Source organism: Erythrolamprus reginae, chromosome 2 (genome assembly GCF_031021105.1).
Source record: "Erythrolamprus reginae isolate rEryReg1 chromosome 2, rEryReg1.hap1, whole genome shotgun sequence".
Lineage (NCBI taxonomy): Eukaryota > Metazoa > Chordata > Lepidosauria > Squamata > Dipsadidae > Erythrolamprus > Erythrolamprus reginae.
The window spans coordinates 293,441,471-293,455,765 of record NC_091951.1 but is presented as its reverse complement, the minus strand read 5'-3'; the positions used below and the strand labels follow the sequence as shown (position 1 = coordinate 293,455,765).

The 14,295-nt window shown below is 44.4% G+C and overlaps 1 pseudogene; it reads left to right on the top strand.

The window, feature by feature from the left end:
* Positions 1–10,155: 10,155 nt before the first annotated feature.
* LOC139163311 (U4 spliceosomal RNA) lies at positions 10,156–10,270 on the top strand (annotated as a pseudogene).
* Positions 10,271–14,295: the final 4,025 nt, after the last annotated feature.

Below are 14,295 nucleotides of genomic sequence, written 5' to 3'. Positions count from 1 at the left end.
ACCAGAGAGCCCGACAGAACATCAGCTGATTTTTTTTTTCCCCTGGCAACATTGCCCTTTTGAAATTGTATTACTTTTCATATATGGTTGCTGGAAGTTTCTTCAGCTCAATAGAAAGATCTCGTATACAGACCAACAAAGAATAATATAAAGATGAGAATGACATTAAGATTGCCAGATCTTTCCTATCACCCATTTCTTCCCACTTATGACTGTAACTTGTTGCTTGTATCCTTAAGATTTTTATTAATATTGATTGTTTCCTGATTGCTTATTTGACCCCTATGACAATCATTAAGTGTTATACCTCATGATTCTTCATAAATGTATATTTTCTTTTATGTACCCTGAGAGCATATGCACCAGACAGATTCCTTGGTTGTCCAATCACACTTGGCCAATAAAGAATTCTCTTCTCTTCTATTTCCTTTCACCCTTCCTTCCTTCCTTCCTTCTTTCCTTTGTTCATTCTTTACATAGAAACCTAGGGCTGCCCAGTATTGGAGAACTAACACCTTTCCAGACATTTTTCCTTCTGCATGAAGACAGATGCAAAAAGGAATTAAACAGTTCCACTTTATCCCTGCTGCCCATCACTATATTGCCATCTTTTCCCATTGGTGGTCTAATCATTTTCTTGACTTTCTTCTTATTTCTTTCATATTGAAATCTTTGGCATTTGTTGAAAATCTGAGTTCATTCGGAACCTTGGCTTTCCTGACTCCATCCTTGGATATCTGGGCTATTTGTTGACCTTTTATTCTAGTTAACTGCTTCTCTTTATATATATATATATATATGATCAAATCCCAGTAAGGAAGGGTGTGGCTAGCTGATGAGGCCAGAACAAGGCCGAAATGGTTCCATCTTAGTCTCCCTTAATTTTAAAATTTCAGCTAAAAACATTTGATACATACAGAATATAGTTGTCGGCTATGAATAAATTAACTGCCTTGAAATGGTCCTGGATTGGGCCTAGAGGCAAAAAGGAGCTGTGACGTTCCTTCAATATACCAGGATTATCCGACATAAAAAAAACATATAGCCCCTCCCTGGTACAGAGCTGGAGGGATCAGGTCTGGTGGCTCAACTGCTAATTCTCTGCCTTACAAGGCAGAGGCTGCCAGATCGAATCCCAGTAAGGAAGGGTGTGGCTAGCTGATGAGGCCAGAACAAGGCCGAAATGGTACCATCCTAGTCTCCCTTAATTTTAAAAATTTCAGCTAAAAACATTTGATACATACATACATACATACATACATATATACATACATACATACATACATACATACATACATACATACATACATGGTCTTGGTATATTCGGGTTTCTTCCCGTGTAGGATTTGGAAATTTCTGGCGACGTTTCGACAAGTTCTCACTCATCATCTTCAGGCTGGTGTTTCTGTCCTTGTTCTCAGGCAAACACTGCGAGACCTGAGCTGCATTCCTTCTATAAATACTGGTGGCTGGGTGTGGTTTGATGGCTCAGCAATTGCCTGCTGTGTAGAAACTTCCTGGTGAGTCAGTGGGGTAACAATTGGGGTCGTTGATGTAGCTGAGGTATGCTGATTAGTTAATGGTTGTAGATTAGGCGTCATATCCTAAGTAGTTGGAACTTGCAGGCTACTTGATTGTTTTACAATTTGTGTTCTGAGTCTGGTTTCTATGGCTGGGATACGTTTGAGGGCTGGTTTCCAGATGTCTTAACTAATCAGCATACCTCAGCTACATCAACGACCCCAATTGTTACCCCACTGACTCACCAGGAAGTTTCTACACAGCAGGCAATTGCTGAGCCATCAAACCACACCCAGCCACCAGTATTTATAGAAGGAATGCAGCTCAGGTCTCGCAGTGTTCGCCTGAGAACAAGGACAGAAACACCAGCCTGAAGATGACGAGTGAGACCTCGTCGAAACGTCGCCAGAAATTTCCTCCTACACGGGAAGAAACCCGAATATACCAAGACCATCATACCTGTACCCGTGAAAATCTACGAATATATATATATATATATATATATATATATATATGTATATATATATATATATATATATATATATATATATATATATATATATATATATATATAGTCCCTCGGTGAACAAGGAGAGGAAAAGTCAAAATCGATGAATTGATACAGAAATTCCAACTTGATCCTTAAATTTCCATTCCACTCTCTTAAAGTTAATTGCCATGTAGACATGGTATTATAAACCAGTGATGGATATCCTAGTTCATAAATTACATGACCCCCTTGGATCTATTTTGCAGCCTTTGGAGGCCTGCCAACAAATTACAACTGCAGTTCAATTAGAGATTTACAAATCTGAGACTGTATCTTTTTATATGTATCCTGTTATTGTGATGGTATTGGCGAATGACCTTGGGAAACAGGATGAAAACCCACAGCCTGGGCATTGGTTTAACCTGCAGATGGGAGAAAAGCATTGAAAACTCTTCAGGAGGAACGTCTCTCGTTTTCATGAGACGAAAAAGAGAGAAAGGTAGAAATACTCTCAGTCTTGCAATATTCTATAAAACATAGTGTTTGTGTCCCTGATTGTGCTTCTTATCTGAACTAACTCAATCAGCTAACAGTTATCAAGGGCAGCAGTTAACTCCCAAGGGCTGCCAACAGTAAATGAAAGCTGACATAATTAACAAGTGTTTCAAAGTGAATAGGTATTAGAAAGATTTTATCTCATACTTAGTCATAAATATAGCATTCAGTTATTTTTTTCAAGGCATCATCAAGTCATGTGGTCTACCCCCAAATTTAGAACATAGAGCAGTTTTAACAGTATCCTTTCTATCCTTAATGTTACTTTCAAAAAAGTGCATTTATTTATGAACTCTCCTGAAATGTCATTTTATTTACCAGTGCTTTTGCCTCCCAATTACCGGTAGCTCCATTAAACAGCACTCTTGCTTCTTATTAGGAGACCCATTTTCTTCCCAATTAATGCAGCAGACTCATCCTGCTTCCCCTAAAATCAAGCAACTTTTCCACTCATCCGAAAGAGAAAGAGAGTTGTCTCCAGAACTCACTAATTGTAAATGCATGGTCATGATTAGCAAAGAAATAGAGCATGAATCCAGACTCAATGGTTTTAAAAGTTAATTTTAAAAAAGATAAAATGAAAGTTCTTATTGGGAAAGAAACAGAATGTTGTTGGATTTTGTTATGCAGAATATACAGTATTTCTTTGAAATGTTGGATTAATGTAATTTGGTATTCAGGATACACCTTACAAATGCCGTGGTTGCAACTAGTGTAAATCATGGACATGTGAAAGACAACTGAAGTAAAATTATAATCAAGTTATTGAACGCAACATGGAAAAAAATTCACAAATTATAATATTTTAATGAGAAATAGGCCATCTTCTCACAAAAAGATGAGTGATAATAAAGTAGCTCGGCCTGATTTTAAAATAAAGCCATGATCATTAACTTAGTCTGAATGGTAGAAGTAGAAAGCTGTAGAAACGGCATCTCTACCCACAGGTATCTGATTTTTCCTGAGCTTTTTTTCCTCTTTTCTCCATCCTGCAGAAGTTACCTTGCCTGCCCAGGGTGATGTGGAACCTTAGCATTTCCAACTTAAATATGACCTTGGAAACTGTCAGGAGACACTATTATGACTTTCCTCTTTATCTCTTTAAAGGTCCGATCACAGACAGTTGAAGATCTTAGATTTTGTTTGAGGATGCTGAGTGACACAACCCTCAGTCTTTTCATGCTGAGTATGCTCTGCTTTTCTGACAATCTACAACTACCACTCAATTGTTTCACTTTGGGAATATAATCTATGTATGAATTATTATTTGATAGGTTTAAAAGGCTTTCCAACTTAAAACATGTTGTTGTTGTTGTTATTATTATTATTATTATTATTATTATTATTATTATTTGTTAGATTTGTATGCTGCCCCTCTCCGAAGACTCGGGGCGGCTCACAACAGTAATAAAAACAATATAGTAGTGGAACAAATCTAATATTAAAAAAATATATAAAACCCTATCATTATTTAAAAAACCAAACAGCACATTCATGCCAAACATAAAACAAAGTATAAAAAAACAAAGTATAAAAAAGCCTGGGGGAAAGGTGTCTCAACTCCCCCATGCCTGGCGGTATAAGTGAGTCTTGAGTAGTTTAGGAAAGACAAGGAGGGTGGGGGCAGTTCTAATCTCTGGGGGGAGTTGGTTCCAGAGGGCTGGGGCCGCCACAGAGAAGGCTCTTCCCCTGGGGCCTGCCAAATGACATTGTTTAGTCGACAGGACCCGGAGAAGGCCAACTCTGTGGGACCTTATCGGTCGCTGGGATTTGTGCAGTAGCAGGCGGTTCCGGAAGTACTCTGGTCCAATGCCATGTAGGGCTTTAAAGGTCATGACCAACACTTTGAATTGTGACCAGAAACCGATCGGCAGCCAATGCAAGCCACGGAATGTTGAAGAAACGTGGGCAAATCTTGGAAGCCCCACGATGGCTCTCGCGGCTAGGTTCTGCACGATCTGAAGTTTCCAAACACTTTTCAAAGGTAGCCCCATGTAGAAAGCATTGCAGTAATCGAACCTCGAAGTGATGAGGGCATGAGCGACTGTATTCTGGGTAGGACACAATGTCAAAAAAGGGACAATTAAAAAAAAATCAACCCCATCCAACTATCTAATACATGACACACTCTCTGTCTCTCTCTAAGTCTCTCTTTCTCTGTGTGTGTCTGTCTCTGTCTGTCTCTGTGTGTGTGTGTGTGTGTCTCTCTCTCTCTCTCAGTCTCTGACTTTTTCTCTGTCTCTCTCTCGCATGCATGTGTGTGTCTCCTTGTAAGATTTTGCTTCCTGTGCACGCGCAGAAGCAAAAACACGCTGGGACGCGCCTGCACACATAAGACACCAGAAGTTGCACACGCAGTTCAACTTTTGCTACCAGTGCGGCGTTCTTTACTATTTCGGTAGGAACCCACTACTGATATACACATGTACATACATACACATACATATATACACACATATGCATACACACACACACACACACACATGATAACATTTATACAACACATAAATATGAAAATGGTGACCAAGCATTATAACCAAACAACTAAAAGAGAATCCGACTCAACTGGCTCCCAATGGCTGGGGGAAAAACAAGCAGAATTGGAGCCACCATTGTCAATGATGTAAAGAACTTGGGATTGAGATACCTGGCAGATTGTTTTGGGTTATAGATCTAGAAAAATCACTGAAGTTGATGATGACACCTATTCCCTAGATCGTTCTAACCCTAACCTGAAACCAATAAGGCACCATTATCATTCATTTGGGACTTCTATTAAACTCTTATGTATTACTCATGAGACTTCCATAAATAAATAAATAAATATTGCCCAGTGGCTATATCAGTCCAGTACTGTCTGAACATAGGGTACTTTATTTTGCACAGGAAGTACATTTGTGGAGATGATTTTTTTTAATGTTCTCTTCAGGCAGAGACCTGGATTGAAACAGATCTATGAGGGGAAATAAGCAAATAATAATAATAATAATAATAATAATAATAATAATAATAACAACAACAACAACAACAACAACAACAACAGAGTTGGAAGGTTTTCTAATCCATAGAAACATAGAAACATAGAAGTCTGACGGCAGAAAAAGACCTCCTGGTCCATCTAGTCTGCCCTTATACTATTTTCTGTATTTTATCTTAGGATGGATATATGTTTATCCCAGGCATGTTTAAATTCAGTTACTGTGGATTTATCTACCACGTCTGCTGGAAGTTTGTTCCAAGGATCTACTACTCTTTCAGTAAAATAATATTTTCTCATGTTGCTTTTGATCTTTCCCCCAACTAACTTCAGATTGTGTCCCCTTGTTCTTGTGTTCACTTTCCTATTAAAAACACTTCCCTCCTGGACCTTATTTAACCCTTTAATATATTTAAATGTTTCGATCATGTCCCCCCTTTTCCTTCTGTCCTCCAGACTATACAGATTGAGTTCATTAAGTCTTTCCTGATACGTTTTATGCTTAAGACCTTCCACCATTCTTGTAGCCCGTCTTTGGACCTGTTCAATTTTGTCAATATCTTTTTGTAGGTGAGGTCTCCAGAACTGAACACAGTATTCCAAATGTGGTCTCACCAGCATTCTATATAGTGGGATCATAATCTCCCTCTTCCTGCTTGTTATACCTACAGCTATGCAGCCAAGCATCCTACTTGCTTTCCCTACCGCCTGACTGCACTGTTCACCCATTTTGAGACTGTCAGAAATCACTACCCCTAAATCCTTTTCTTCTTAAGTATTTGCTAACACAGAACTGCCAATGCAATACTCAGATTGAGGATTCCTTTTCCCCAAGTGCATTATTTTACATTTGGAAACATTAAACTGCAGTTTCCATTGCTTTGACCATTTATCTAGTAAAGCTAAATCATTTACCATATTACAGACGCCTCCAGGAATATCAACCCTATTGCACACCCCTGCTTAGGAAAGAAACCCTACACTACTTCAGACAGATGGTTATCCAACAGCTGCTTTAAAACTTCCATTATTGGGACATTCACAACTTGTGGAGGCAAGCTGTTCCACTGATCAACCATTCTGACTGTCAGGAAACTTTTCCTTAGTTCTAAGTTACTTCTCTCCTTGTTTAGTTTCCATCCATTGCTTCTTGTTCTACCCTCAAGTGCTTTGGAGAATAGGTTGACTTCTTCTTGAGATATTGGAACACTGCTATCATGTCTCCACTAGTTCTTCTTTTCATTAAACTAGCCATGCCCAGTTCCTGCAACCATTTTAGCCCCCAGTCCCCTAATCATCTTTGTTGCTCTTCTCTGAACTTTTTCTAGCATCTCAATATCTTTTTTGCATCATGGCAACCAAAACTGAATGCAGTATTCCAAGTGTGGCCTTACCAAGGCCATATAAAGTGGTATTAACACTTCACGTGATCTTGATTCTATCCCTCTGTTAGTCTAGAACTGGCTTTTTTGGCAGCTGCTGCACACTGCTGGCTCATATTTAAATGGTTGTCCAATAGGATTCCAAGATCCCTCTCACAGTTACTACTGTTGAGCAGTGTGCCAAATATATTGTACCTGTGCATTTTGTTTTTCTTGCCTAAATGTAGAACTTTATTTTTTTCACCATTGAATTTCATTTTGTTAGATAGCGCCCATTGTTCAAGTTTATTTCAAGTCTATTTTTCATACTACCCTTATATTTGGCAGCTGCTCTTCATTATATTCAGCTGTTCTACAATGGCAAAAGTGAACAGTGTTCAGTTTAATTTCTTTTATTTTTAAAGAGAACAATGATTTGGTATTAATCCAGAACAATTCTATAACTTTAAAGGTGGTTGTATTTAATACACACAGTTTGGGACTATTTCAAAAACATGCTAAAATAACTTAAGCCATTTACATTGCTTTTACTGCAGCTTTGTAATAAAAAGCTTATATTAGTTTAAAGGTAAAATGCAGAGCCGATGGTTTTATTTTGATCCTTACCGTCACTTCTGCTTTGTAATTTGAACTGAGCATATAAATTGCCCTGCATTGTGCACAGTCACTTTATATGTAACACTAGCGTGGTTATAGAAAATGGAAGCACAATAGGTGAAAACTATACTTTTCAACAGTATGGCATTGATTGCCTTTTATAATGACAGTATTTCCTCAAATAATTAGTCAGGTATTGTCCAGCTGGTTAAGGATTTGTCTAAGCTGCAGGTACAGATCAATTTATTGCACATTGTTAATAATGGGCTATTAAAAAAAACTTATAGCTCTTTCTTCCTCTCTAAATCCCCTTTTACTTGTAAACCTTAATTCCTTTCACAAATTGCCTGCTTAATTAGAGATGAGTCAGCCCTTTGTTTTATTACTCAAACTTTACTTCTGCTTTGCAACCATTTTACGAAGAGTTACAAAGGAGATTTTGGGGTTAATCAATGAGTTTCTAGTTCTAGCATGGCTGTTTTAAATAGTAATTTATATTCATAGAAAACCTAGGCAACTATATTTGGTAATTGCACGCGAGAATAAATTTGTAATCAGATACTGATCTAACTTTTTAAATATATTGTGACCATCGCTTAGAACAGAAACCTACCCGAGAAATCACAAAGCTTCACCATAAAGACGCCAGTATGTTTGGTTTGAATTGTAAGAAGCAGATCCAGAAGAGGAACTTTTCTTTTATTGTACAGTTTGTTTGTTTGTTTGTTTGTTTGTTTATTTGTTTGTTTGTTCGTTCGTTCGTTCATTCACTCACTCATTTATTTTTGTTTGTTTGTTTAGATTTCTATGCCACTCTATTCCTCGGACTCAGGGTGGCTCACAACAAAGTAATATATAACATGTAGAAATCTAAATTTAAAAAACATTAAAACCCCAATATTTTTTTTAAAAAAACAGTCACTCAGATACAGACAAAGACATAAATTCATTTGTTGGCCTGGGCTAGATGTTGGTCTTAGCGGCCCTAAGTCTGTCAGCAAAGTTGGGTCTTTAGACTCTTGCAGAAGGTGGGGAGGGTGGGGGCAGTGTGAATCTCTGGATGGAGCTGGTTCCAAAGGGCCAGGCCACCACAGAGAAGGCTCTTCCCCTAGGTCCCACCTAGCTGATGGGACTAGGCCAACTCTGTGGGACCTGACAGGCTGCTGGTACACATGAGGCAGATATATAAATATATTTATTGAACATTGATATAAAACTGCAGGAATGTCCCTAAGCTGTGGTTTTAAAAAGTCAACCTGATGGCTGTGATGATATAATCAAAACTCCACCTATTCTTAATGCACAAAAAAATGGGAGGAACTTCTGTCACATTTTCGCAGCTCCTATACAGGTAGTTCTCTCTTACAACAGTTCATTTAGGGACCATTGGAAGTTACAGCATCACTGAAAAAGTGACTTATGACCATTTTTCACACTTAAAATCATTACAGCATCCCCGTGGTCATGTGATCCAAATTCAGATGCTTGGCAACTAACTCATATTTATTACTGTTGCAATATGCAGGGTAATCACCTATTGTAGCCTTCTGACAATCAAGGTCAATAGGGAAGCCAAATTCATTTAACATCCATATTACTAATTTAACAAGTGCAAAAATTCACTTAACAACTATAGAAAGAAAAGTCATTGAAGGAAGCAAAACTCACTTTAGCAAATGTCTCACTTAGCAATAGAAACTTTGAGCTCAATTGTGGCCATACATCAAGGATTGCCTGTACTTATTTTTTACTAAACCTGTGGACAGTATAGAACAGTGTTTCCCAACCTTAGCAACTCGAAGATATCTGGACTTCAACTCAGAGAATTCCCCAGCCAGCATTTGCTGGCTGGGGAATTCTGGGAGTTGAAGTCCAAATATCTTCAAGTTGCCAAGGTCGGGAAACACTGGTATAGAATGATTCAATGGCTCCCACATATTTATTAGACTTTTCTCAGCACAGTATCCTTATATCTATCATTCAGAATTCCCTAGCCATCTCTGGAATTCTGGAAGTTGCAATCCAACAGGAAGACATGAGAGGGAATAAAACTGGTCTTAGATTTGTATCTTATACCAGTATATAGTTTCAAGTTTAATACATATACTTTCTATGACCTGAAGACCTAGCTTCCTGAGATTTTCCCCAAACAAAATACTTTCTATGTAGGTCACTTTATGCAGGTATTTAGGACCTCTACGTGGGTCCTAAATACCCAACAGTAGAGAAGAGGATTAATATGAAAGATGTTAAAACTCTAATTATGAGCACATAAGAACAATTTTATTGCACCACTTGCACAAATAACGCCGGCTGACTCACCGGCCCCACGGCGATGTTGCTGAAGGGCCGGGCAGACTCGGACCCTTCAGATGGCGGCCGCCATCTTGTTTTCGGCCGAAATCTCGCGAGACGAGATTTCGGCCGGGAATGCCCTGCCCACGTGGCCGGGCATGACGTCGGGTCCGGGCGGGGCCTGCTGGCCCTATTTAAGGGGCAGCAGGCCGGGAAGCAGCCTTTTCGCCCGGACCTGGTTGCCTGAGCAGACACTTGTTTGGTGCTGCTCGGCCGCCATTTTGAGTCTCCCTCGTGTTGCGGCCGCCATTTTGTGGCCTACCGAGGGGGCGAAAAGTGCTGTATCGTAGCCAACGAGGTTTATCCGAGGCGCGATTATTGCTAATTGAAAACTTTTCTTGATTCACGACGACGTTGAGGCCTTACTCCTCTCATTTGGCAGCTGTCTTCAGCGATCCCCCTCGGGCCCGAGGGGGACTGGTAATCTCCTCCCGGCTGGGAGGAGGGCGCGGTGGGGGGTGTTCGGTCTGGGCCCCCGGTCTTGGGCGGTGGTTGTTTGGGAGGCCGGATTGCAGGCCTTTACGGCCTACCTGCACAGGGGGGCTTGCCACTAGCAATATAATACAATAAAGAATAATAAATACTGTATTAATATCAATATAATCATAAATATTATATTACAATAAAGGGGTCGTGGGGGTAGCAGGGGCTTCCCCCCCCCTTTTTTTTCTGGAACCAGGCCCTAGGTAGGGCCCTACGGTGGGGGATTCGAGCCTGCCACTCGTTTAGGGGGTTCGGTCCTAGGTTGTTTTGGTGGCTCATTGCATTCTAGGGGAAAACCTGTGATGGCTCCTAAGAAGAGGCCTGCCACTGCTCCGATGGCTCCGCCAGCGGCGCGCCCCAGGAGGGCCCTTAGGCCTTCTGCCCGGGCCCGGGCCAGTAGGGAGGGGACTGTGGGGGTGGTCCCTGACCAGGGGGGGGGGTCTCGTTGCCTCCTGCCCCTCAACCTGATCTTTCTCCTGCTATGTCTTGGGCCAGGGTGTTGGAGAGGCTCGACGAGCTCGAGCAGTGGAGGAGCGGTGCGGTCCCCGGAGCGTCCAGCGATCCAGTACCCGCGGCGTTGGGGAGAGATCCGGCGGCGGCCCAGGCTGGGCAGATGGCTCCGTTCGGACGACCGGCCCCGGCAGGGCCTATGGCGGCTTTCCCGGGCCCTGCAGCATTGGGCCCCCCGTGGATGTCATCAACCCCGTACGGGGCAGGTGAGGCTGCACCACACACTACATCACTGTCCTTTCTTCCTCCCCCCGCCCCAGGTTTTCCCCCGGTGGGGGTCGGGAGTGGGTCCAGTTTTTTGGGGGCCCCCGCGGGCACCTGCGGGCAGGTATGGGCCCCGCCGGTTCCCCCTCCGGGGCCGCAGGCGGCCGGTGCTGCCCCGCTGTCCGGGACGGGCCCTGCGGTGCCAGGTACAGGGGGGTGGGTTCCCCCGGCCCCTCCTGTCATGCCCCCGCTCCCGGTTTTCCCTTATCCTCACGGGGCGGGAGTTTTTGGTGTGGCGGCCAACTCGATATGGGACCCGTTCGCTTGTATTAAAGCGGGGGCCATACCGTGCGGGCTGCCGTCCACCCCTCTAGGATGCCACCTTCACCCGTCGGTCAAGGAGGCTATTTGGCGGGGTGAATACGTGGATCTTTTTTCGCTTTTGAACCGGGAGGTTCCCAAGCAGGAAAAAGAGATTGTTCCGGGGGAGAAAACAAAGAAGACCAAGGTAACGAAATGCTTCAGCTCCTGGCTGTATGCTTTTCTTACCTATGGGTCGGTGGTGATCCAAAGGCAGCCGGCCATGGCCTCTGCCATGTTTAAGTATATAGACTTGATTGCCAGGGCCCACTTTGAATATAAGGGCACCATTTGGCGCCATTATGATAAGGGTTTCCGTATGAGGATGTCGGTGGAGCCTAACTTGCCATGGGATATGGTGGTCCCGGACCTGTGGTTCCGGGCCACGCATATGTCTGGGAAGGAAGGGTGTGAGCGCACGGATAGTGGGCACTTTATGGAGGAGGAGCCTGGCGCGGCTTCGCCGGCCAAGGCGACTCCGGGTGTGGCTGGCAAGGGGGCCTCGCCCGCTTGTCATGAGTTTGCTGCAAAGGGGGCGTGTTTTCGTCCCTTTTGTAAGTACAAGCATGCCTGCGGGAATTGTGGGGGGTCCCATGCAGCTTCAGTCTGTCCCCGCCCCAAGAAAGGGGCGGAGAAGAAGGGCGGGGGTCCAGGAAAACCTCCCCCACCAGCTGGGGGAAAAGGGGCCCAGTCCAATTAGGGTGTCTGTGCTCGAGGGTTGGTTGTTCGACTACCACCCTCGCCCGAGAGCCGAGTTGCTCTTGAGGGGCTTCTCCGAGGGATTTAGGATCCCTTATGTGGGTATTAGGAGGGCCTTCATGTCCGACAACCTCAGGTCAGTTGTCGGACATGAAGACATTGTACGGGCTAAGATTCGAAAGGAGGTGGCTGAGGGCAGGGTCCTTGGGCCCTTCCCGGAGCCGCCCTTTCCGAATCTTCGTGTGTCCCCCTTAGGTGTGGTCCCCAAAAAGGCGAGTGGTGAATTTAGGTTGATTCACCATTTGTCTTTTCCGAAAGGGGAGTCAGTGAATGATTTCATTCCTGACGAGCTTTGTTCTGTCCGGTACGCATCCTTTGATGCGGCCGTGGCTATGGTTAGGGAGTGTGGGGTGGGAGCCCTTATGGGTAAATGCGACATTAAGTCGGCATTTCGGCTCCTCCCCATTCACCCAGGCGACTTCGAGCTGCTGGGCTTCCATTTCGAAGGTGGGTTTTACGTGGATAGGGCATTGCCGATGGGCTGCTCTATTTCCTGCTCCCTTTTTGAGAGCTTTAGTACCTTCCTGGAGTGGGTGCTCAGGAGGCGGAGTGGCCTGGGGTCCGTCGTTCATTACCTTGATGATTTCTTGATGGCCGGGCCTGCGCAATCGGAGCAATGCTTTGCTTTGATGCGGGACTTCGAAGCCCTTTGTGCTCAATTGGGGGTGCCTTTAGCCTCCGAGAAGACCGAAGGCCCTGCCACCAGGATTACCTTCCTTGGTATTGAATTGGATTCAGTGGAGCAATCTTCCAGATTGCCCCTGGATAAGTTGATTAAAATCAGGTCCAAGCTTGAGGCGGTCTTGGGCTGCAGGAAGGTTACTCTTCGGCAGCTCCAGGAGTTGGCTGGGATTCTTAATTTTGCCTGTCGGGTAGTGGTGCCTGGTAGGGCTTTTTCTCGCCGGTTGTATGATGCGATGAAGGGGCTAAGTTTGCCCCACCATCGTACCCGCTTATGTGCAGGGGTCAGGGCTGACCTCTGCGTGTGGCGGGAGTTTTTGGAACGTTTTAACGGGTTGTCGTTTTGGCGGCAGGAGCTTCTTTTGGAAGCGGAGCTGCAGCTGTGTTCCGACGCCGCAGGGACTTGCGGTTTTGGGGTAGTGTTAGGTGACCAGTGGTGCTGGTCGGCATGGCCTCCGGAATGGAGTGCCTGTTCATTGGTTAAGGACTTAACTTTTTTGGAGCTTTTCCCCTTAATAGTGGCCTTAGAGCTCTGGGGGGAGCAGTTCAGGGATAAGACTATGCATTTTTGGTGTGACAATCTAGCGGTTGTCCATGTTGTGAACGCCCTGTCCTCTAAGAGTGATAGGGTGATGCGGCTTGTCCGCCATTTTGTGCACAGGTCCTTGTCTTTGAACGCCTTGTTTTTGGCTAGGCACGTCCCTGGTTTAGATAACGGGGTGGCTGACGCCTTGTCCCGTGGTCAGTTGTCCAGGTTTCGGACCCTGGCCCCGTGGGCCCGAGAGTCGCCAGAGGTGTTTCTAGCCCACCTGTGGAGCCTGGGCGGGCTCTCGAGAGCTGGAGAGACGAGGCCTCCAGGGCGATCGCCTTATCGGTAGCTCCTAGCACCCTGCGAGCTTATCAGCGTGCAGGTAAGGAGTTTGGGGATTTCAGGCTGGGTAAGGGTTACCCCCATTGCTGGCCTGCCCCGGTTGAGCACCTAGCTGAATTCTGTGTCCTGCTGAAGGGGCGTGGTCTTTCAGTGAGGACCATCAGGGCTAGGTTAGCCGGCCTCGCCTTTCTGTCCAAGGCGGGGGGGTTTGGTGATTTTACGGGTGATTTTCGCATCCGGAGGATGCGAGGGAGGGAGCGACAGGGGTTCCCCTCTGACACTCGTCAGGCCCTGACGGTTCAGCAGCTGTCTCTGATTAATCAGACATTTGGCAGTCTGTGTGCCTCTCTTTACGAGGCTCGGCTGTTCAGGGCAGCGACTTGCGTTATGTTTTTTGGGGCCCTCAGGGTCAGCGAGGCAATGGCCTCCTCACAGTCTGACTTGTCGCTCCGCGCCTTCCAGCTCGCTGATCTGACCTTTAGACAGGGGGGTGTCTCTCTTTTGGTGAGACACTCCAAGACAGATCAGTTACACAGAGGGGTTAGACTTG